General features: G+C 41.4%; 1 protein-coding gene across 2 annotated transcripts in view; it reads right to left on the reverse strand.

The window, feature by feature from the left end:
* LOC126191028 (metallophosphoesterase 1) overlaps positions 1-26,580 on the reverse strand; it is a 149,251-nt gene that overhangs the window by 45,076 nt on the left and 77,595 nt on the right. The window lies entirely within an intron of this gene.

Here is a 26,580-nt window from a genome sequence, read left to right on the forward strand (position 1 = left end):
ATGAAGAAGAAAGTGTCAGAGAGAAGAGGTCAAAGATGGTACATTAGTAACCACTGTGGCAGCTACCGTCCAGAGATGGTAAGGACAAAGTGAGAAGCAAACATAAATTAAGGAGAAAGACAGGTTAATGGGAAATGAGATGAACAGAGGACAGAAAGAATTATGACAGAAGAAAAGTGGCTGTTCTTAATAGAATATTAAAATCCTGTGCTTACGTAACAGAATTACCATAACCTCCCTTTTTAATCAATGAACAACTTGGGGCACATTTTCTGTCAGACTGAAACACAGTATGTTGTAGCAACACTCAGCTATAAAAGTGATGATAAGCAAACCATCTCTAATTTAGACCTTTTTCAGTCTCTCCATCTTTACAGCTTTTCCAAAAATATTTGAGACAATGGTCCATGACAGAACGTTGACTCACTTATCTGGGAAGAACTTGTTAACTATTTGGCTTTCATAATGGATTTGCCATACAGCAAGCAACACAAGTTTTCAGAAATGAGGTCCTGACATGGCTAAATGAGAAAAATTATTGGGCTGGTACATTTTGTGACTTTGCAAAAGCCTTTGATTGTGTATATTAGAAAGTTTCACTTGGCAGACATAACAGAAAACAGAGGATGTCACTGACAGTCTTTGTCACATGCATGGTACTACTCTTAGAATGGGGGAGATATCTATAAAATGCAATTCAAAAAGAGTTTTGTTTCTGATGAATTAATCACACAAATTAAGGGTCAAAATTCAACCTCACCAGACACAGGCAGAGGATAGCTGCAAGTGGTTCATAGCTGTGTTATTTTCATGAAATCAGACATCAGAACTAAAAAAGAACAGAAAAGATAAAATGCAAATAGTTACTGTAAAACATGAGATAAAATGGAGCATACATAATAGAGAAAACATACTCATTCAGCTTTTTACACAGTAACATGTCACAGCAAGGTCACAAAGTACTAACTGCCATTTGTGCTTTTGCATCACACTTATAACAGCAAGATAGACTATGTCAGCATAGAGTGCAGATGCATGCTCAGCTTACATAAGTTAGGAGAAGGAGATAAAATACAAATAAAGATGTGAAAATAAAATTAAAAAATGGTTCAAACGGCTCTGAGCACTATGGGACTTAACATCTGAGTCATCAGTCCCCTAGACTTAGAACTACTTAAACCTAGCTAACCTAAGGACATCACACACATCCATGCCCTAGGCAGGATTCGAACCTGTGACCCTAGCAGCAGCGCTGTTCAGGACTGATGTACCTAGAACCACTCGGGCACAATGGCCGGCATAAAATTACAGTAAAATCAAACAATAGAAATTCCAGGAAGGAATAATAACAATATGTAAAGGTTAGATTGCTACTCATCACACAGAGGATATGTCACAATGAAAGAGACGGCTAAACATTTAGTCTTCAGACAAAAAAGGCCTTCTTCAGGGTATACACACCGAAGAGAAAGGAAAAAAATCCCCAAATTTTTCCAGTTAAAAATACACTTTTATCTAGGTGATGATTGGTTGGTTGGTTTTGGGGAAGGGGACCGAACAGCAAGATCATCAGTCCTGTCAGATTAGGGAAAGATGGGGAAGGAAGTCAGCAATGCATTTTCATAGGAACCATCCCGGCATTTGCCTGAAGCGATTTAAGGAAATACGAAAAACCTAAATCAGCAAGGCCAGATGGTATTTTGAACCATTGTCATTCCAAACACGAGTTCAGTGTGCTAACCACTGTGCCATCTTGTTCGGTTCTCCAGGTAAAAACTCACTTTTACCAGGGTGAAAATACACTTTTTCTTTGTTAAGTGATCATATACTTTTCCTCAGAGTTTTAAAACTTATCAAGCCTTTGAATGACAATGGTTTTATACATCCACGTAAAACTTCCTGGCACTTTAGGAAACAAAACCCAGCAAAAACCAATGCTTTTTGTAAAGATCTTTGATGCGTCACAACACCTACACTGCGTATTTTCGTATTACAAAAGTATAAATGTGAATTCTCCAAAACACATCACGATAGCTTCCGAAGCACTGAAATTGAGATTGTGTTCCGTGATGCGCTTTCCACAGCCAATCACAGCTCAAGTCACTTGATCTAGCCAGGCTAATAACAGCAGATATTCAGAGCATAGGACACATGATGTAGTCAGCTAATAGTAACATCACTGTTAAGTAGCACGAACACACAAATAGGAAAAGTTAAACATTTAAATTAATATACATACAGTAATGTATAACTACAAGAAAAGCTTTCGCATAAAATATTGGTCTTTTTTTAGCATGTGTTACCCTTTAGGATATATCAAATGTAAATGTGCAAGTACAATTTTAAGTAATGGCACAAATGGCTGGTTTTCTGGGTCCGAAACTTTTCTATATGACTAGTCCTCAAAGTGTTAAGTTTCGAATGAGAGTCAAACGCTCTGTGATTTACAAAAACCATTGCAATTCTCATATGTAACATAATTCATCTTGCATGAAAGGAAATTTACTTTGAAAGAAATGGTTCTCAAACTCCAATTCTCAATATTTCCCCACAATCTGTTAAGGGCCCCACACATGAGTGATGGATCACTGTGATCCGTCAAACAAAATGTCACCTGTAATTGGTTACTCCCCTTGACGCCCCGTGCATGAGTGATTTGCCAAGCAATTTCAATCAATATTATGAATGTCACTGTGTCAAGAAGTTCTGCTATTGAAAATGAACTGCCATGTTTAGCAGCAGCAGCGGCTGATATCCATACCCACAGGAATACCTGCAAAATATAAATTTAAAATAAATGAGAATTATAATTTACTAAACTTGGTTTGAAACACTTTTCTTGGGGAACTGTAGATTACTTTACAGAATGTATTACATTTTTCACTGCTGCCAAATGGGTTTTGTACATTTTTCCAGTGCATGAATACAATTCACATCATGTTTATTAGTCTTGAATTCCTTTTTATTCACTAGTCTTATAATGTAGCTGCAAGTATTTACACAATGTACTTGAGGCATCTACAGAGAAGCTGTCAATAGCAGCCCTACCGATTACTGTAACCCATTATAAATTGTCCGAAGGAGGGTTAGATTGTATGAAATGACAAATAACTGTATATTATATTTGTCCTGAACATTTAAATTAGAATTTGCTCTTCACATTACAGTATGTCATTCTGGTTGGAAGTTAAAAACTTTAATAATGTGTATAAATATGTCATAAATAACTCAAAATCACAAGAGGGATACCACTGTATCATGTGTGATGGTGATGGATCACTGCGATCTGTTGCTCATGTATGGGACCCTTTAGAAATGTAAACACTTGTGATGTCACGCTCATCAAAAGCAGTTTATTGTTACAAAGTATTGCATAGTCTTCGTCTTAAGGCCTTCGATATATTTTGCTGTTGGCAACTGCTTGTGTGTGCACTGTGTTTTGTTGTTATAAATGGCACATTTTCTTTGCAACTTAAGTATTATTTTGATGTTATTCTCACATCTGTGTTTTTTTTTTTTTTTACTGCTGCAGTAGCAGGCTAAAGTAAAATTCTCTGTTAGAGTTATCATATCTTGGCAGTTACATTTACAAAAATTTAACTGAAAACTGAAACAATGAAAAATTCCCAGATTTCTCAGTTGTCTCAGGGGATATACACCACGTTCTTCTGAAAACGAAGTCACACACACACACACACACACACACACACACACACACAATCACAAAGCTCATATACACACACATGGCCACTGTCTCCATTTGCTGGGGCCTGACTCCCTTTTGTTGTGGGTGAGGACATAGTTGATCATGGTGATGAGCAAGGAGGTTGTAGGTTTGGAACAGACAGCAGCTGGAAAAGGTAGTGTCCAATAGCGACAAGGCTAAGGGCACTGGGGTTGTCAGTGTAGAGGTAGGTGGCATTGACAATGACAAGCAGGGTGCCGGGTGGTAAAGGAACAGAAATTGTGGAGAGTTGGTAGAGAAAGTGGTTTGTGTCTTTTATACATGATGGAAGGATAAGAGAACAGGCTGAAGGTGCTGGTCTATGAGTGTAGAGATTCTATCTTTGGGGCACAGTAAACAGCCACTATGGCACTTCATGGGTGGTTGAGTTCATGGGCTTTACAAAGCATGTAGAAGGCAGAAGTGTGGGGAGTGGTGAGTGGTGGCAGTGAGGTGTGAGAGAGAGAGAGAGAGAGAGAGAGAGAGAGAGAGAGAGAGAGAGAGAGAGAGAGAGTCTCAGGAGAAAGGTTCTGTGATGGACCTAAGGATTTGAGGAGGGACTGGAGATCCTGCTGGATTTCAGGAATGGGGTCAGTGTGGCATGGTTTGGAGGTGGCCATATCTGACAGCTGGTGGAGTCCCTGCGTTTCATAACCACAGTGGTGGAGGATTTGTTGGCAAGTAGTATTAAAAGGTCAGGATCAGTTTTTAGGTGATCGATTGTTGTTCTTTCTGCAGATGTGGGGTTGGTTTCCATGTTGAGGGATTTGGTGAATGACGGTGCTGTGTCATCCGAACAAGACACAGACAGGGCAAAAGCACCACAGATGAAAAAATGCAAGCTGGTGCCAGTGCTATAGAGACTCGCCACTTGTGCCAGTTCCACCAGTGCCAGGGGGCAGTGCTGAGGATGAAGATATCAAACTCGCCTCAGCCAAATGCTGGCCAAATACAATATTCCAATGGCCAGATGACAACAGACAGGAGCCTACTCAGAAGATGGAAGAGCCGGTCTCACCCACTTGATTATAGATCATCATCCAGGGCTGACTTAGACAGGGAATGTTATTTAGTGAACTCTTAGACGTGAACAGGCAGTTGTAAATTGAATTTGTTATGTACAGTGAAGTTTACCTGTGATTATTTGCACTTATTCACTGAGACCCTTTTTTGTGTTATATTACATGCAGTGTTGCAGAATTCATTATTCAACAAGTCATAAAGATAAGTACATCTTTTTAATCATTTGTGTGACTTTGTTATTAATCTGTTGGAGTTCTGTAGAATCTTTGTTCACCTATCCTATTACCTGACCCTGGGGCATAGCTGTGTAATAGTGGCAGGGAGTAATTGTCTTAGCGGTGTACTGCTTCAGAAGCCATTTCACAAACTCTCAAACTCCGTCTACCATAACAACAGTGTCAACTCGGCCTCCACAGCAGTAGTGACGAGGCCTTTACAAAACCAGTGACGAGGGTTTACAAAGGATGAAGAGGCAAGGTTAAACATTAGGAAATTTCAGAAAGTTAAGAGGGGTTGATTTGGGGCAGTGAAAGGGGGGGGGGGGCAGATCACTGTTGGATTGAGGAGTGAACTGAGTTAGGCCAGCTTCAATATTGGTTTTGGATTGAGTTTGATTGGTAAGGTTGTGGCAAAAAAGTTTTTCCACTGTAGGGACTGGGAGAAGGAGAGAAGATCCTTAACAATCTCAAAATGACTGAATTTGGGAGTGGGCAGTAGGTAAGGCCAATGGAAAAGACTTAATACTTCAGTCAACTGAGGCTTTCAGAAGCAAGCTTCTTGACAGTGTTTCAGGTCTGTTTAGTTCTGCATTCAGTAAAGTGGTGGGAGGCAGTTTCTGAAGATGTGATAAATACCCTGTATAATAGATCTGCGAGGCAGGGTTTGTTGAATGTGAGAGGATGAGGTGGTGGTTTGATGGAGGCTCTTGTAGAGGTGGTGGGAGTGGTAGTCCAAGGTGAGAGTAGGAGGTTAACAGAGTTTTCTGAGGGGGCATTGGGCATGCTGCTCAGGTCCATGGAGGACAAGACTTTCAATCTGGAAGGTGGGATGCAGGAATTTGGGATTGCTGAGCAGGAGAATTTTACAGACAGAGAGGAGCATTTGATATATATGGTTTTGTAAGACTAGGTTGACGAGTGCTGTGGACTGACATAATTTGAACAGATAGAGGTCACTGCGACAGGAGGAGTTTTCGCCAAAGATGCGTAATCTGATAGTCAGGCCTTTTGGGGGCGATTCCATGAACAGGGCAACAATGCAGGAATCGTATGTGGAAGTAGGTCCTGGCTATGGATAGGGAAACTTTTCTGTACTTATGTAGATGGAAGGAGCAAGGATCCACAATGAAGGATAAACAAACGGGTAAAAACAGGAGAGAAGGAAAAAATGACAAAGAGAACAAAATGGTTGAAGTACGGGAAAAGGTGAAACCTGAGGGAGTAGGGCATATAGCAAAAGACAAAATCAAACTAAAACTGATGTCAAGACAAAATTAGATCAAAGAGAAAAATACCTAAAAACATTATGATAGTGGGATGCTCATCAATGGGTGAGAAAACAGGAGGATGTTTTGTTAAATTTGATCTAATTTTCAATAAGTTTACCCAGTAATATTGTGGTGACCATCTTTTTTTGTCTCCATTGATGGCAGCAGATGACGTGCTGCACTCACCAAACATCAGCGGCCAGCAAAGGTCCTATCAGTAACAACTTTTACTGTGTGTAGACCTTTGCCCCCATGCCTTCCAGACGCCATGTGCTTATGAGACTCAGTCTTTGTTCCTTCTTTAACACATCAACATCTCACAGTCATGCTCTCAGCAGCACAACTCTCACAGTATCATGTGATTTGTGATCTTAGCTATGGCACATCACTGGAGTTTGTTTCATCAGTGAAGCTCCATATTTGGAATCAGTTTACCATAAATTCTCACAATTTGGTATACAAAAGATATTCTACCATGTTTTCCACACCCTGGTTTAAATTGCACTTTCTCAGAAAACTTAACGGTTCTCATTCCGGACACTAGGTTGTCATCCTCCTCCCCCCCCCCCCCCCCCACCCCCCCACCCCAGTATAAGCACAGGGTTAATAAGCAAGTGCAGTGATCAACAGTTCAGTGTAGTTATAAGCAAGTACCAGAAATACAAGCTGACTATTTTACCCATTTCATGTCCAGCTGTTTTGGTACCCCTTTACTACCATGTGTGACCAGAAACAAATTCCTTTCCACCCGTGCTGGCTCCCTTCACCACCAGATGAGTCAATTTCACTTCATAACTTTAATATCTCTTCTTTTTATTGTCTGCACATTTTACCTTGTCATTAGGCACGAGGTATAAATGCTACCCAGTGAACTCCCGAACTGCCATAACACAACAGGTTTCCTGTACAGTGATTTTAATTTAATGGTTCTTAGTGCTTAATTGTGGAACTACAAGATATGAATGTTGCTCCAACAATATCTTTGGTGATGATTATATTCAAGGTCTAATGATGTATGTTGCTCAAGTATGAGATGTAAAGTTCCAAGTGTTGTTTCGTCAAACATTGTAATCTGTTGCTAATGTTTACCCTGTTTCTGAACAGTACCGCCACATGCCAAGACTCTACTTAATTCCAAAAATTAAATTCATTACTCTCCTAAAATTCATAATTTGTTGTAGTAGCTAGTTCTATGGAATAAAGATGAGAGTTCTTTCATCAAAATCAGCCTTAAGTTTCATTACTGTGTCCGTGAGATCATGACAATCAGCTTGCTTGTTGCTTTCCATGTTTTGTATTATTATTTGTTACTTGTTTTCTTGTTTAAATTTTTGTATGCTCAAAGGTGTGCTTTCAGTGTTAGGAGATGGATTTGATTTCCATAGTTCTATTCACTAATGATAAAAAAGGAAACAAAGTCATTCTTTCAATATGTGGCACCTACCTGAAAATCTCAAGTTTTTGTTTAGATCAAATTTCTCTTGAATTTATCATTCAGGCTCTTATTTCAAGTGTTCTGATTCATTTGTGTAATCGATTTTCATTATGGCACAGTTAGTTAAAAATTACAGTTGACTGAAGTTATCACTATAGTTCAAGATGTGTAAAACTTTGTGAACTAATCAGCATATTTGAGCAAAATGACAGGCACTACTTAAAAGTTACACATTCCAACTTTTTTGTAAAGTATTTTAAATTACCTAACCTAATTATCTTTCACAATAATTAAACTAGAACTTGATTAGCAATATCATTTTCCATCACAGATTTTGTCAGACCCACTGTCCGACTCCTGAGTTCGACTATATACTTTTGCTTCCATAATTTTTCTGTACAGTTTGACATACAGCATTAATTGATTATTTTAAAAATTAATAATTTCATAAATTCATTTTGATTTGCAATACAGTGTCTAGTCACATAAATGAAGGGAATCACAAAGCAGAAGAAGAATAATGTGTCTATTTTTACGATTCATAGCCAGCAACATTTTCTATGATCTAAAATTCTATTGATTCTTGTACTTCAACAAAATCAGTAAATTCTAACCCAGCTAAAGGTCAAAGCATTATGTATTTTTCAAAATAACAGTTTGCTCTGAGCCTGTCTATAAGTAGTTGGGCGTCACCCAGAACAGTCAGTCATCTATGTCAGAAGTGCTCTTACAATTTTACTCAAACTAAAATTATGCACACACTGTATGGAAGAACAGGCATTCCTGTTACAACAGAACTCAAGAATTTTAAAGCACAAAAACTTCCACATAATTACTGTACTTATAATCAGTGAACACTGTGTCTGAAGCATATTTCGATTACCAAAGTGTGAACTTTAATCGTAAACAGATTGAACTTCGATTACCAAAGTGTGAACTTTAATCGTAAACAGATTGAACTATTGTTGGACTCAGCAATTCGTATGATGGACTCATTTAAATGAACCACCAAAGCGTAATTATGCGTTGAAAAGGGACTGTGATAAATGTGTGCTTTGTTGTTTCTTAGATAAATGTGAACTGTCCAATTTGTGATACAACTGAAAACTTCTCCATTGTGATCGTGCCTGCATATCCGTAAGCTTGTGCTAATTATTTTTCATAGGGTAAAAACGAGTCACCGTAGTAAATGAGTCAATTCCACATTTAATAAATTGCTTAGTACTGTCACCTAACTACGGGTGTCGTATACAGTTTTTAATGTCACCAGTACATACTTTTGTGAATTTTCAGCTCCAAGGTGATCAAGAGGAGGTGCTACGAAGGAGAGACTATGAATTACATTTCAGATGGGTGGATATGTATCAAGATAGGGGGCAGCAGTTATAACTGGCTTAGGCTAGTTCAGCATTTGTGTGCTGGAATAAGGAAAGAGATGGGTGGTATGGGGGGGAGGTGATATTGCATTCAATGAAGTACATGTGGAACAGGAAGCTACAGAAAATATCTCTCTCTCTCTCTCTCTCTCTCTCTCTCTCTCTCTCTCTCTCTCACACACACACACACACACACACACACACACACACACACACAAACAAATACATGATGGTGAGGGAGCAAGTATTATCAATTTGAAGCTGCAGGAATAATTACATTGACAGGAAGAATGTCGGGCATCAGATGCTGCACCAATGATCAGGCATTAGATGCTGCACCAATGATCCGCGTAGTCATGAAGCCCTGAATTGTGTGCAGATGACACTGTGGATCTAAAGTCATACCATATGGGAATTGGAAGGTGGCAGTAAAACACAGAAAAGAAGAAAAAGAAATGAATGGATACTGAGTAAAGTAGTGCATCAGAGCAGCAATTCTCAACTTGAGTGGTGTGTCCCCCCTAGGGAGACACGAAACACTAAATGCAGGGCATAGTCTTACTGGAAAAAAAGAAAATGTGTGTTCAAAAATTGATTGATTTACAGAAAGGAAAGCAAAGCATAACACATCCTCTATAAGACTGTGTCAATGCTACAAAATCATTTAAATTAAAAATAAGTTTAGTAATAATTAGTGACACTCTTGGGCCAGTCTTGCATAGCAGAAAATCTGGTTTCAAAAAGGTAGAACATTCAAAATGGTAAGATTATATGAAATGCTTTTGTTTTCAGTGCAGAAAACTCATTATCCACCGCTACCCAAAATTCAAAGAGCAATTTATAAATAAATTGTCTTTTTGATTTCTTCTTTGGCAGTTGAGAGGCATTAGAGAGTATTTTGGAATCAACCCATAACCCAGTCCTAACATGAGAGCAAGTTTTTGTCAGCAAGAAAACGTTTTTTAAAAATTTTTTCCAGTGTGGATAAATGATTTTTAGTTTACAAAAATAATTTTTATATGGTTTTTTTCAGCCTTTTAAGTTTTAACACATCCATCAACATTTGTAAAACAGCAATAAATCTACCTTTTTTGATAATGTGCAAGGTTTAACATTGTAGCATTAGCACCAAAATACATAAAACAATATACCGCTTGATAATTGCTACAGAACAACTGACACTTGCTACTACCAATTGTTGTGAAACAACTAACAACTGCTACAGAGCACCCGACCAATGACAGTAAAAGGAAATGTAGAGAGCAGGAAGTGTTAACTGCGGTGAAGCCTGTGCACGAATATTCTGCATGCAGTCGACAATTCATGCAGTATGACATTTGATGAAAGGTGGTTGTGGTATGACATGTCTGAAAACATCATTTGACTGCTTATGATTGTGGACAAGCAACTGGACGGCTTAAAGCCAAGCAAAGTCACTATTGTGACCACAGTAATGGGTTTGTCCAAAAGTGTCATATCATAATTAAAAAAGGCTGCTGGAGGTGGACATGGACATGCTATGTGAAAACATGCTGGCAGCTGTACACAGACCACCACACCAGAAAAGGATTGATATGAAGCCCTAGTGGCAAAAACGAACAGACATCTCCCTTCTAGGCAGATCACTGCAGACTTTGCAGCCACTACTGGTCCATGTGTAACTGCCAGGACCACTTTGTGGTGACTAAATCATGTTGGTTCACATGCTCCAAAGCCTGTTAAATGTATATGTATCCTACTTCAACCATCCTATTGTCAAGAAAGAGTCTGTTGATGTAGGGAGCATGCTGACTGGGGTCGGGGTCAGCAAGTGAATGATGTTCTCTGACGAATCCTGCTTCACTGGCCCACAATTAGTGTAAGGGGGGAAGTGGGGGAGGGATGGAGGGAGGGAGGGAGGGGGGGAGGAGAGAGAGAGAGAGAGAGAGAGAGAGAGAGAGAGAGAGAGAGAGAGAGAGAGAGAAGTGTACATATCATAGAAGGTTCATGTACATCACTGGTATGGCCTAGGTATTATGCTGTGGGCAGGCAATATGAACAGTAGCTGAACACCATTGCATATATTTGCGCGAAGTTCCATTACGGCACAGCAATGGTGCAGGGAGATTTTTCTGGATCATGTTCATGTTCATCTGTTTAGTGGTGTAGTAGGTCCTGATTTTCTATTTATGGATGACAATGCCTGTACACAAAGGACCACTGAGGTGTCGGACACACTGGAAAGTGAAGATATTGAACGTATGAAATGACCAGCATATGTAAACCCTATAGAGCATATGCATATACCAGGGATGGTCTTGGCAGACATGTTTCTCAACAAACACACCTTCCCCCCCCCCCCCCCCTCCCCCTGAACCGTGCAAGAACTTTTCAGCTGCATTGAGAGAGGCAACAGTTTGGTAGCCACCATGAATAACAGGTGCTAAATGTGATTTAATGCCCAAGGAGGGCAAATTCCTTTCTGAAACTCCAGTATTTATCTTTATGTTGGGAGTCTGATCTGCGTCAAACATGAACATTAATTATATCTGTTACCCTGCTTTTCCATGTGGTGAAATCTGTATCATTGTTTTTTATATGTTACTTGTATACTATGCTTCATGTCCTACATCATTGACTGCCATTATTCCTGTCAAATAATGTAAGTATTCATTAGCAATCAGCCATCCTGATTTAGGTTTCCCGTGATTTCCCTAAATCGTTTCAGGCAAGTGCCGGGATGGTTCCTTTGAAAGGGCACGGCTGATTTCCTTCCCAGTCCTTCCCTAACCCGAGCTTGCGCTCCATCTCTAATGACCTCGTTGTCGACGGGACGTTAAACACTAGCCACCACCACCATCATTAGCAATTGTCAAGACATATAGATAAGGGGGAGGCACGATGAAAATTATGACTGGAAACTGTGTTGTAGATATTAAACGTTGAGAAACTCTGCATTAGAGAACAGTATCAAAGGAAAACAGTACTGGATTGTCAGATGGAAGGAAAGCCATTGTGCAAAATCAAACAACGGGACGTGCAAGATGGAATAACAACAATATGAAAATGATAGAGTGCTGTTCATCACATAGAAGAGGCACTGAGTCACAGACACGCACAATGAAAAAGACTGCTAAATATCTAAATATCAAAATTTTTTGGGCAAAAAGTTCTCCTTCCAAAGTAGAAGACACACACATTCACACAGCTCTCACTATGCCAATGCCTCCAGATGCTGATGCCTGACTGCCCGTCACCAGTGACTGTAGCCATGTGTGTTGTGTGTCTGAATGGTGTGAATATAAATGTATCTTCTATATTGAAAAAGAACTTTTTGTCAAAAGCATGAATGTTTGGCAGTCTCTCTCATTGTGACTGTCAGTGACTTAGCCTCTCCTCTATTTCGTGAATAGCAATCCATTGTTTTCATATCACTGTTAAAATGACAGCAAAATGCATTATCCTATAGTAACAATTAATAAACTCAAATGCAAAAGATTTTGTTTTTAGCTGGAGAAATATATGGCAAGTAGGAATCATGTCACATATGGCAGACGATATGGAAATTTTACATCCGCTATCTGAAGGAAGACCGCTTAAAGTGCTAGAAGAAATGAAGATAGTTAATAATGTAGGAAAAGGCAGATTGCTGCTTACCATAAAGAAGACACATCAATTGGAGACACGCACCATTCACACACACAGGCAAGCACACCTCACGCATACGGAACTGCCAACTCCAGCATCTTGGGCTGGAATGCAACATTCTGGCCCGCTTTCATGTGTGTGTGTGTGTGTGTGTGTGTGTGTGTGTGTGTGTGTGTGTGTGTGAGAGAGAGAGAGAGAGTGAATGGTGGGTGACTGTCTTTTACTGATGAAGGCTGTGGCCAAAGGCTTTATGTAAGTGTCTTTTAATTGTGCCTGTTTGCAGCTTGATGTCTCTTCTTTACTGTAAGTAGCAATCTGTCTTTTCCTACATTGCTGGTATTCCTACCTGAAGTTTCCATTGTTTGAAGATAGTAAATAGTAAGAGAAAACACTACTGAACATATTCTTCACAAACAAAGTGTGTCTAATCAAAACAGTTTATTCTGATATCTTTGAAGGATAGATTTTTGACAAAGTGTGTGGTGTGAACATGTATGTCTGTGGGACACAGAAAAGATGTGTTAGCTCTTCCTCCTGGTCTGTTGATGTGATTTGGTAGATGACTTACTTGTGGCTCATCTGGGCATTGTTGTGATAAGATCCTGACTATACTCAATAACAAGTAAATGAGAGACCACTTGAAAATTGCTACCTCTGTAAGTCAACAAGCCAATTTATCATAATATGTTGTCTTCTACAATTTTTTTGCCTATTTTATATTTTAAGGATGGTTTTGTACTTATATCTACTCATGTTTTACCTTAATAGCTCCCTCCATTGTTATATTGCATTATGATTAGAATGCCATACAATTATTATTCTATTATGTAAAAGAATTCATCAACTGTATTGTACTGTGTATGTGACATTGTCTGTTGCTCTAATGGCCAAATGGTAATAAAATTATTGTTATTGTTATCATCATCGTCACCAACACCACCAATTTTTGTGGTCGAGACAATTTCAATAAAAATATCTGAGTCTTAATACTGCAAAGATTTATATTATGGCATTTTAAACAAATGAAAATGAACTGCTAGCACCAGGAATATACATTAACTGTCATACACTATGCTGTGACTCGCCGATCTTTCAAAGTGCCGCCGCACAGTTATGTGTGTCCTCTACATGCAGCACTGTCTGCCAGCCATGCAGCAGCAGCGCCACCTAAGCGGCCAGCCAGCTAGCGGCCGGTAGATTTGGACTCAGTTATGACTTGACTGTTAAAGTGTACACACATCTTACTCTGTTTACTTGATCGGTGACTTTCATGTATTGCGTCTACCTTGAAATATATTTGTTCAACTTGAAGTTATTACAATTGGCGACGAGGACGGGATTTTTCTTTTCCATCACTGACCCACATGTTTCCATGGCATACTTTAGAGCAACTATTGCAAGGTTTCATAGAACAGCAAACGCTTCTCACAAATGCGATTCGTGATTTCGTCGTGTCATCAAAAGCGGGGCTTCTCTCGTCGTCATCTCTATCTACTTTTCCTCCTTACGACGAGACGGCGGAAGACTGGTCTGATTACGAAAAACGTCTTCGACAGCACTTCTTGGCATTTCATGTCACGGATGAACAAACATGGAAGTCTCTGTTCCTTTCATGGATTTCACCTCAAATGCATTGGTTGTTGTCGCAATTGGCTCCTTTCAAAGATCCTGTGTGTTTGTCCTTTGCTGAAATGTGCTCACTTCTGTCCGTCTATTTTCAAAAGCAAACGCATGTGGAAGCCACTCGTGTTGCCTTTCATCGTTGTCAAAAACAACCGAATCAATCCTATCGCACTTGGGCTGCTGAACTTCACGGCCTCAGTAGAAAGTGTCTATTTGTTACTGAAGTTCACAAAGAATCCCACGCCGATTCCATGGTATGGGATGCTATGATCCGATCGACACCCGACAACGAAGTTAGGCAACGTGCCCTTCAGTTGGCAAATCCGAATCTAAATGAAGTCCTATCCATCGCTCAGTCTTTTGCAATTTCTCGCACCGCTGGAGTGCAAATAGAGGCATGGGGTGACGTCGGGGAAATACAACCTCTGTGCAATGTTGACGAAACGTGTGGTGTGTCCCCGCTGGCCGACGTGGCCGCAATACGCTCCCAAGCGCAGCCTCGGCCTAACCATAAACAAACCTCTAAGAAACTGCAGCAACACACACGGCAACTTCCTTCATGTCCACGGTGTTTTATGAAACATTCACAAAAAGATTGTCCACAACATTGGGTCGTGTGTCACCAATGAAAAAAAAAAAGGGGGGGGGGGGGGGGGGGTCATGTGTCATCCGTTTGCAAATCTGACCGCATACATGATGTTCACGAAAAAGGTGCTGATTCTGATTCTGTGTTGTCTGTCAATTGTACCTCTTCCCTTTCAGGGAAGTTATTCCTCACTGTCCAAATACTTGGTCGAGATGTTCACATGCAGGTGGATACTGGTTCTGCTGCCACTATCATCAATTTTCAGATGTACCTTCAGTTGGGTTCTCCAATCCTGTCACCTGTCACTAGGCAATTACGGACTTACAATAAACAGAAGATTTCTCTCTTGGGACAATTTGATGCCGAGGTATCTTACAAATCTGTCGTTCGCACTGATCCCATATTTGTAGTCGACTATAGTAACACGGAGAATCTTTTTGGTTTTGATACCTTTCGCGTTTTTGGGTTCTATATAGATGACTCTGGCAATATCGCCTCTGATGCTATTCCTTATGCTCAATTGGATTCCTTGTCGACGACGTTTTCGTCCCTTTTTTCTCCTGGGTTAGGCCGTGCAAACAACTTTGAAGCTCATATCATGCTCAAACCCACTGCTCAGCCTAAGTTTTTTCGGGCTCAGCCCATTCCTGTGGCCCTTCGTGACCAGGTCAAATGGGAGCTGGATCGTCTCACTGCTTCAGGGGTCTTGCTTCCTGTCACTTCCAGTGAGTGGTCCTCTCCTGTCATTGTCGTTGCTAAGCCAAATGGTGATATTCGTCTCTGTGGTGATTTCCAAGCCACTTTTAATGCTCAATGCCTTATCGATACTTACCCTATGCCTCGACCTGAAGAATTGTTCACTAAACTTGCTGGAGGCCAGTATTTTTCTAAACTTGACCTGTCAGAAGCTTCCTCTTGACGCTGCTTCCCAGCAGTTTCTGGTCCTTAACACGCCTTTCGGCCTCTGTCAATACCAACGATTGCCATTCGGGGTTGCCAGTGCCCCTGCTCTCTTTCAGCGATTCTTGGAACAATTATTACTCACTGTCCCTGGGTGAATAAATTTCCAGGACGACATCGTTGTCACTGGCTCCACCACTGACAAACATCTTCCAAATCTCCGCACACTTTTTCATGTCTTACAGACCGCTGGTCTTAAGTGTAATCTTGAGAAATCAAAATTTTTTCAGGCATCTATCTATCACGTACTCAGGGTTTCAACTCTCTCGGCATGGTATTCGTCCGCTTCCGCAAACTGTCGCGGCAATCGATGCCCTTCCTCGCCCTACATCTGTTAAGAAACTGCAGGCCTTCTTGGGGAAAATAGCATACTATCATAAGTTTTTACCATCGGCTGCTTCGGTGGCACAGCCATTGCATCGCCTGTTGCATAAAAACATGCCTTTTCACTGGTCCGTGTCATGCGATGCGGCTTTCCAGAAATTGAAGACTATGCTGAAACAGGCCCCGTGCCTGGATACTTATCGACCTGGCCAACATCTTGTTCTTGCCACGGACGCCTCTCAATACGGGGTCGGTGCAGTCCTTGCACACCGTTTTTCTGATGGTTCTGAACAACCCATTGCTTATGCCTCCAAAACGCTCACGGAAGCCCAACAAAAGTATTCTCAAATTGGAAAAGAAGCTTTGGCCATTATTTATGCTCTTCATAAGTTTGGTGTTTTTCTCTATGGATCCAAATTTCATTTTGTTACGGGTCACAAACCACTTGTTTCCTTGTTTCATCCATCAACGTCACTTGCCGACAAGGCTGCACACCGCCTCCAGTGTTGGGCTCTTTACTTGTCTCGTTTCAATTATGAGATTCATTTCTGGCCGACGGCTCAACATGCGAATGCTGATGCACTGTCTTGCCTTCCCATGGGTCCTGATCTGGCATTCGATAGGAACGAACGTTTGTGTTTCCACCTGGATGTTGCCAAGCAGCGGGTTGTGGACGGGTTCCCCATCACCGGGGACCGGCTGGCGGCTGCTACGGGTTCTGACCATGTCCTCTCCCGGGTTTTACACTGCATTCAGAAGAGTTGGCCAGATCATCTGTCCGCTAAGACTTCTGATCCGTTGTGGAACTACTACGTTTTGCGTTACCGCCTCATGGCTAGGGATGGTGTTATCCTCCTTACCACAGAAAATGCTTCTCTGCGTTTTGTGGTACCTGCGTCTTTGCGTGCTTCGGTCTTGCGCCTCCTTCACCAAGGGCACTGTGGTGTCTCTCGCACAAAATCTCTGGCACGCTGTCATGTGTACTGGCTCGACATCGAATCTGAAATCGCACACATGGTTACTGCCTGCGGCCCTTGTACATCACAGGCCACCGCCCCGAAGTCATCTTTGTCACCGTGGCCTTCGCCTGAGAAGCCCTGGGAGCATATTCATGCTGACTTCGCGGGACCTTTTTTAGGTACTTATTGGCTTCTCGTTATTGACGCCTACTCTAACTTTCCTTTCATTGTTCGTTGCACATAGCCTACCACCGCGGCAACCACCAATGCTCTAGCACGCATTTTCTCTTTGGAAGGCCTTCCCTCTACTCTTGTTACTGATAATAGTCCGCACTTTGCCTTGTCCGATTTTGCGGATTTTTTTGCCCGTCACGGCGTCATGCATGTCACGGCCCCTCTGTTCCATCCACAGTCAAACGGTGAGGCTGAACGACTGGTCCGCACATTTAAGGCTCAGATGAGGAAACTCCTGACTTCTTCTGCTGATGATGCGCTTCTCCAATTTCTGGCTTCTTACCTTTTCACCCCCATGGGCGACCACAGCCCGGCTGAGCTCTTGCATGGCCGACAGCCCCGCACGCTACTTCATCTTCTGTGGCCTTCCACCTCATGGCCATGGGTGCCTTCGCTTGGCCGGTTCACCGCTGACGACCTTGTATGGGTACGGGGATATGGCAGGTGGCCAAAATGGAGTCCTGGCCGCATCTTACGACCCCGTGGCCAACACCTGTATCATTCGGACCAGCTTCGGCCTCGTGTGCTGGCAACGCCTGTTCCGGATGCCGATGCCGCTACACCACCTTCGGCTCTACCTGACGCTCGGGATACTGGAATCTCTCATTACTCACAACGCAGTCCTCTCACCATCATATTGGTGCCAGCACAAGAACTGACGCCACCAGGAGACGTGCCCATGCAGGAACCAGATGACCATCATCTGTCGGAGCAACTCTACTCGCCTCCTTCTCCTACGGATGCAGACACATCACCCATGTCTCCTGTTATAACAACTGGACTTGCCGCAACGGGCAGATTGGTGCACGGGGCCCCAGCAGATTCGACCCCAACGTCTTCTGTCATCTCGACCCGTTATCATCAGGGACACTTCCGTCAGTACGGGAAGCCTCCTCCTTGAGACTTTACGGCCAGTCAAACAACACCTATGGATGTTAGCAGTCTACAGGCCACCTCCATCAAGACCTGTGCAAAAAATTCAAAGGGGGGAAAAGTGTTGTGACTCACTGATCTTTCAAAGTGCCGCCGTGCAGTTACGCGCGTCCTCTACATGCGGCACTGTCTGCCAGTCATGCAGCAGCAGCGCCACCTAAGCGGCCAGCCAGCCTGCAGCCGCTAGACTTGGACTCAGTCATGACTTGACTGTTAAAGTGTACACAAGTCTTACTCTGTTTACTTGATCTGTGACTTTCACGTATTGTGTCTTCCTTGAAATATATTTGTTCAACTTGAAGTTATTACACATTAAATGAAACATTCAGTGTCAAATTCCTTGGGGTCCAGTTGGATAACAAGTTAAAATACACCTAACTGATAGAAAACTAATCAAGAAGCTCAGTTCATCATATTTAGCCTTAGAAGCATCTCTAATATTGTGTTGACCTAAAGACAAGAGTGTTGGCTTATTCAGCATATTTTCACTTCTTGTCATCTTATGAAATTATCTTCTGGGTCATTACATGTAAAATGAAGTGCCTGATCAACAGAAATACATGAAACAGACTATTCTATTTTCTTGGGTATCTATATTGAATAGAACATGAACTGGAGGCCACATATTATAGATCTTAAATGTCTAAGTTCTTGTGTTACAGATAATAATGAATATGTCAAAAGTTGTCTGACTTTACATATTTTCATAAAGTGATGTCTTATCACATCATATTCTTGATTAATACACCATTACGGATGTGGTTGTTGCATTAAAGTATTTAATCACACTAATATGTGGTATCCACTGTAGAACCTCTTTTAGACAGCTCTGTAAACAATTATAACAATGAAAATAATCAACTATTGACAATATTATGTAAATGGATAGATTAAAAATTTACTCACCAACCGGTGTCAAGGGAACAAACACATAAAAGGGTTTAAGTTCTAAAAGCTTTCAGAACCAGTGGCTCCTTCTTCTGATAGAAGAGTTGAAGAAGAAGGAAGAGGGGTGAAGGAAAAGGACTGGAGAGGTTTAGGGAAAGGGGTACAGTTCAGAAAAGTCTCCCCTGACCCGGGGTTCTTGGTGGCTTTTCTGAACTGTACCCCTTTCTCTAAACCTTTCCAGTCCTTTTCCTTCACCCCTCTTCCTTCACCTTCAACTCCTCTACCAAAAGAAGGAGCCACTGGCTCCAAATGCTTGCAGAAGTTAAATCCTTCTGTATGTGTGTTCCCTTGCTGCCACTTGGCGAGTAGATTTTTTATCTGTCTATTTACATTATATTATCTTTAAATAGTTAGACATATGGACAACAGCCTTAGAGTGTGGTTACCCCCTTACAAAATTTGTTGTCAAGAACTGAACATAGTTTAAAAACAATAACAATACTAATAAATACTACACAAGAAAAACAAATTACTTACACAATTCTTCACTCGGCTTTAGTATGACACATAAATGAGAGAGGTATTTAGCCATAAAAATCTTTGACCAACTATCCAGTGAAGTAAAGAAACCACACTGACGAGGCAAAAAAATTATAACCACTTGCTATACAGGATGCTGGTCCATCTCTGGAATGCAATACAGCAGCAATTCTGGATGGAGTCAATTCAACAAGTCCTTGGTACGTTTTCAGAGGTATGTGGCAATATACATCAACACACAGGTCATGCAGTTCCCATATTATGGACTGGTGGTTTGTGGGCATGAAGCACTCTATAGCATCATAGACGCGTTCATCTGGCTCAAAACAGGTGAATCTGGTGACGAAGACATCAATAAGAGTTAATTATTATGTACCTCAACTGTAGCACAAGCCTGGCCTTAGGACACAAACAGTTATCCTGCTAGAAGGTCCCCCCATCACTGTTGGGGAAGACATTGAGCATGGAGGTCTGAAATTCGCATGACACAGTGATGTTTCATTCAGCCATTAGCCTACATGACAATGTATGCGGAAATGGCCATTAACTCAATGTAATTAGAAACACGATTCATCTGACCAGGTGACACGTTTCCATTGGTCCACTATCCAATCTCAATGATACTGTGCCCACAGCAATTGAGACATTTCCTGGATGTATGTCTCATATGGCAAAATGCTATTTAAGATAGGACAGTTTACATACTTACATTTAATATGTTGGAATAAAAACCTGATTCTAATATACAAGTATATTTTAATAGGTTGGTACCACTATTAAGTAAATCTTTCCATAATCCAGAATGAGATTTTCACTCTGCAGCGGAGTGTGCACTGATATGAAACTTCCTGGCAGATTAACTTTGTGCCCGACCGAGACTCGAACTCGGGACCTTTGCCTTTCGCGGGCAAGTGCTCTACCATCTGAGCTACCGAAGCACGACTCACGCCCGGTCTCACAGCTTTATTTCTGGCAGTATCTCGTCTCCTACCTTCCTTGGTCGGGCACACAGTTTTAATCTGCCAGGAAGTTTCATATCAGTGCACACTCCGCTGCAGAGTGAAAATCTCATTCTAGAAACATCCCCCAGGCTGTGGCTAAGCCATGTCTCTGCAGTATCCTTTCTTTCCATAATACTAGATATTTTACCCTATGTTCCTAATGTGAAAAATAATATTTCTGACAAACATTTATAGACCCTTTCCCCATAAATCAGTGTCAGAAGATCATCAAATGCTATTTTAACCCTCATAACGCATTAAAACATAATAGTAATATTATTTAATGTAATTGCACAACAAGTGGCAGCAGGAGAACACACATACAAAAAAAAAGATTTTACTTATGCTTGCTTTCAGAGCCAGTGGCTCCTTCCTCGAGCAGAAGGGTTGAAGGAGACGGAAGAGCGGTGAAGGGAAAGGAACTGGAGAGGTTCCTTTCCTTTCACTCTTCTTCCTTCTCCTTCAACTCTTCTGCCACAAGAAGGGGCCACTGGCTCCAAAAGCTTGCAGAAGTAAAACCTTTTTTTTTTTTACAGTTTTAAACATGCCTGTCTCTCAGCAACCATATATAGGTTTCAGCATAGGAATCACACTAGTTGCAGACAACTGTTTGATACATTGATCAAAGTTGCAACACCTATAAGGGTGACTTCATCACAATGAAACATCAGTCCGATGTTGTTCCTCGTCCAGCATATGTGCCGAAGGATTGAATATGTTTAATTTTAATTTTTGACTTGAGCATATCTGCTCGAAACTTTTACCATTGCTTTCTTGCTATGTAACTTTATAGTTTCTTAAAATTTCATTCTGATGATGATGCCCTTAGACGTGTCGAAACATAGGTCAAAAACAGTTATTTGCAACCAGTTGGCTGTGTGATTCCTGCTGCTGCTTGGTGAGTAGATTTTTTATTTAGCCAATTATATTGTCGACAATTTGTTATTTTTGTTGTTACAGTACTATCATTTGTAATAACACCTATGATCAGGGAACTCTCAGGAAGCAATAAAAATAAAATAACAGAAAATAAATTGATAACAAAATACACGTATGCAAATAAAATACCACTTCTCTGTCATGTGTTCCACACATTATGATGGATAGTTTCTCTGGCATAGTTATAGTTACTGAAAGACCTTTCTTTCTCTTTCTCTTCTTCTTTCTGCCATGCATGGATGTCTAATTTCTAGATAATGTCTGGTTGCTGGTGACTATCTTCAAGCATATTGTGTAATCCCGAACTGCCTTCATCATCCATGTACTTAAATAAATCCCACATGTCCTTTTCTTTTTCTGACTTCAACAGATTAAATGTTATAGTTTAAAGTCTGAGGTTTTTCAATACTCCATTACCATTTTTCTGTTTCCAAAGTCGGAGTGATATATATGAACCTCTTTATGTTAGGCAGTTTAGTACTAAACCAAATGCTGATGCTCCAAGTAAAGTGACCTGCACATAAGCACTTGCTACATTAAACTAAATAAGTAGTACTGGTACAAACGCATCAAGAAAACACTACCCTGACTTCTAGCATTGAGACAATAAACAAAACCTTGGCACAATATTCTATATACCGTATTTACTCGAATCTAAGCCGCACTCGAATCTAAGCCGCGCCTGAAAAATGAGACTCGAAATAAACGAAAAAAAAAAATTTCCCGAATCTAAGCCGCACCTGAAATTTGAGACTCAAAATTCAAGGGGGAGAGAAAAGTTGGTCCATTGTAATATGAGACACAGTTTAGGTCGAATGAATGACGATACAGCTACAGTAGTTTGGTTCGAGTCGTAAGCTTAGCAGTTAAGCCTTACCGGGTAGCCATTGCTATGCGTCAGGCGCTCCGTCCGTATTTATACAGGTACCCTTCCTTTTTCACGTGCTTCGTCTGGTTTGAATCGTTTGCTTATTTTGCTTTGATCTGATAAGTGCCGTTTTCTTTGATATAGGTGTTTACGTCACTCTAAGCTGAAAATACATTACTGCACAGTGTCGTGCATTGTTTGTCGCATTCTGATAGTGCGTGTTTACGGCCTGTCGCCGCTTGCGGCATGGCTTGCTTTTGTGCGCACTACTGCCGCTTACAATTTAAAAAAAAGAGAGGAATCGTCTCATTAGCAAAACAATGGCAAGAGACTGCTATTTGTTGTTACTTACACTGCTGCTTTCTTTGATAATGATCAACAAGAACCAAATAATAGACTGCGTATGATAGAACATGTTCTGAACGAGAGTTAGGCGAAAATTTTTCTCCATTTGAAAATCTTTGCGCCCGCTTCTTTAGCACATCAAATTCTGCACAGAAATTAGAGTCATCTTAGATTTAAAAATCTAGTCAGTTGCCGTGCTTCATTTCTGACTGTATCACAATTAGGCATAAGAATAATACGAATATAAACATGACACGATACGTATATTCTTCCGTGTTTGCTATTGTCTCACTCTAGTTTCGTAGTTTATTAGGCAGACAGGATTTAAATGAGATAGCAGCAAACACGAAAGAATAAATGGCAAAATGTTTATATTCGTATTATTCTTATGGTGAAGAGAATACTGTATGTGATTCACATTTCATCAGGTTCCTATTAGCAACCATCTCTTCTCACAGGTAGGAAAAAATTCAGAACGTAGTGTTGGCCATATTGACAAACATCCCAAACACTCTTGCCAGTCGGATTTTCGTAGTACATTGAAATTCTGCTACATTCGAAGATGAACAATACGGAATTTGTATTTACTTCGTTGGATAATGTATGAAAATGCAGTGGTCGAAACTCGGGTCGGAGAAAAAACTCGTCTTCCACCTTTTTTTTTTTTTTTAATTTATTTACTGACGCAGAGGTTTTGGTGCCAGTAGTTAACTTTGTGCCTACAAAGCATGCCTGTGTAGCGCTACATATATTCGACGGCAGAAGTTAGTTGTGGCGGCACCTACCAACATTTTTCAGAACTTCCACTTGCTTTGCACTCGATTCTAAGCCGCAGGCGGTTTTTTGGATTACAAAAACCGGAAAAAAAGTGCGGCTTAGATTCGAGTAAATATGGTAATCAGATGATTAATTTTAAGCAGTTTCCCAAAAATGAGAACAAAGACCTATGGACCCTTCATCCAGAAAATGCCTCAATTGTCATTGACATCAGTGGGTCAAAGTGGTAACATGCTTGGGTTGTCTGCTGCAATGCAGTCTGTTCAACAACATATGTTCAGCTGTGTGCTCCAAATATCTGCACCAGCATTATACTCTGCAATTACATCTGTCACAGACTGGGGCCTGTCCTGTTTTTCAGAACGTTGTTCTACAACTGGCTGTCGAAGTCCATCACCTTGTCACCTACTTGTGGTTTCACCATCATTCCACTGTTTACCACAAATGCTCACAACAGTAGCACACCATTAGCCAACCAGCTTCATCATTTCTGAGGTGCCAATTCCAAGGCACTAGACCATAACAATCTGCCCTTTGCCAAAGCTGCTGATGTCAGTGGCTTTCCTCAATTGCAGAATGATTCCTTGTCTGTCTTTGCTCCACTTATATTCTTTCCCTACTGTGTCATGTACCTACATTGCCACCAGGCAGCATTGAGTCACATGGTGTGCAGTGGTCATAATGTTCTGACTCATCAGTGTAACGGATAATGAGAAAACTGTCATCATATCTGCTGGACAACTCCTAATACTACACAGAAGTAGATCTGAAAATGTAATAATATAATGATGGAAAGTCCATGTTGGAATATCAGCAATATTTGGAAAAGGATAATAGTGACTCACCATGAAGATGACACATTTAGTTGCAGACAGGCACAATGGAAATACTGTTACACATTTGGCCTTCAATCAAAGCCTTCTTCAGAAAAGAAAAAGCACACACATTCAGACATGCAAGCAAACTTCGTGGACACCTGACTGCTATATCTGACTGCCCCAGCCAGAATGCAGTGCAGCATTGAAATAAAGTGACACTCTGGAGTGTGGTGGGAAAGGGATGGAGAATGGGGAGAGATAGCAGCGTACGGTATGGGGCAGAGGAGTGCTGTCTGGCAGAGTGTCCAGGGACTAGATAGTGGCAGGACAAGGCTGCTAGGTGCAGCATCAGGTGAGTATGGGGAGAGGGACAGGGAATGGGAATGTGGAGCAGAGGAGGAAAGGAGCAGAAAAGCAGAAAAGATCGATGGGTGCACTCGCAGAGAACGGAGCACTATGAGGGTGATGTGATGTGAAATGGGACAAGGCGATAGGACAGAGGAAGTGGAAACTATTGGGTGGAGGGTGGGGGAAAGTAGGTTACTGTGGGTTGAGGCCGGGATAATTTTGGGAGTGGAGAATGTGTTGGAAGGATAACACACATCTGGACAGTTCACTGAAGCTGGTGGTGGGGGGGGAAGATCCAGATGGCCCAGGTTGTGAAGCAGCCATTGAAATCGAGCATGTTATGTTCGGCTGCATACTGTGCCACAGGGCAGTCAACTTTGCTCTTGGCAACATTTGGCAGTGGCCGTTTAGCCCAGTGGACAGCTCGGAAGTGACTGCTGCAGTGCTCTTGTATGACATGGCTGCTTTCACAGGTGGCTTGGCCTCTGATGGGGTAGGATAAACCTGTGAGAGGACTGGAATAAGAAGTGATGGATGGGTGGCCTGTGCAGCAGTTGCACCTCAGTTTTCTACAGGGACATCCCAACCCCTTGCCACAGGGATCACATCCCAATGGAAGATCCAGGCTACCAACTAGCAGTCCACCAGGATGAACGCCAACCATCAAACTGTGGCCCCCCCTCCACCACCAGCTTTCCTGAACTGGACAGATTGAAGTTACCCTTACAACACATTCTCCACTCCCGCAATTATCCTGGCCTCAATCTATGGTAACCTACTGTCCTTACACCATCCACCAGCAGTTTCCACCCTCTCTCTCCTATCACCTTGTTCATTTCTCATCCTCTCACCTTTATTGCATGCCACTCTCTGCCATTTAACCCACTGGTCTTTTCTCTTACTCTGCTCCTCTCCTCTTCCACTCTCAATTTTCCCTGCCCCTCCCTCCCTGCACCTGACAGCCTTGACCTGCTGCCATCTAGTCCCTGAATGCTTTGCTAGATGCACCACTCTTCTCTTGCCCCACTCCTACCCCTTTCACGCCCTATTTCACATTGTTGCTTTTGTTCAATGCGACACTGCATTCCAGTCAAAGTGGCCAGAGACAGTGGTCATGTGTGTGTGTGTAGTGTGCTTACTTGTGCGATTCTGTGTGAGTTTTCTTTCCTGTAAAAGGCTGAAAGCTACATGTGTAACAGTATTTTTGTTGTGACTGACAGCAACTCAATGTGCCATCTTTACAGTGAGCAAGAATCTAGGTTTTTCACAATATTGTTAATAATATAATAATGTGTGTGTGTGTGTGTGTGTGTGTGTGTGTCTGTGTGTGTGTGTGTGAGAGAGAGAGAGAGAGAGAGAGAGAGAGAGAGAGGAGAGAACTGTTAAATGAATCACCATTAAAACAGATATAAAAGGAAAAGCAATTCAAGGTAATTATATAGATGGTCAGCCTTCCTTCTTTTAGTGTTCAATCTGAAGACTGATTGGCAGTAGATCACCAAATGGTCTGCATGTTGCAATATTTTTCTCAGAAAAAGTGTACGTTAATAGCAAAATTTACTTATTCCACATCAAAACGAGAGGTTACACTTATGAACCGTGGAACATGCAAATAACTAAACTAGGCAGAAATGACCAGTAAGTATATTGTGTAAAGTAGGTAACAGTATATCTTGCAGAAGCCGTTTTAAGGATCTTGGAATTCTTACACTCACTTTCCAATACATCTGCTCTTTCATGGTTTTTGTTGCTTGTAATAAAAATCA

Source organism: Schistocerca cancellata, chromosome 6 (assembly GCF_023864275.1).
Source record: "Schistocerca cancellata isolate TAMUIC-IGC-003103 chromosome 6, iqSchCanc2.1, whole genome shotgun sequence".
In the NCBI taxonomy this organism is placed as follows: domain Eukaryota; kingdom Metazoa; phylum Arthropoda; class Insecta; order Orthoptera; family Acrididae; genus Schistocerca; species Schistocerca cancellata.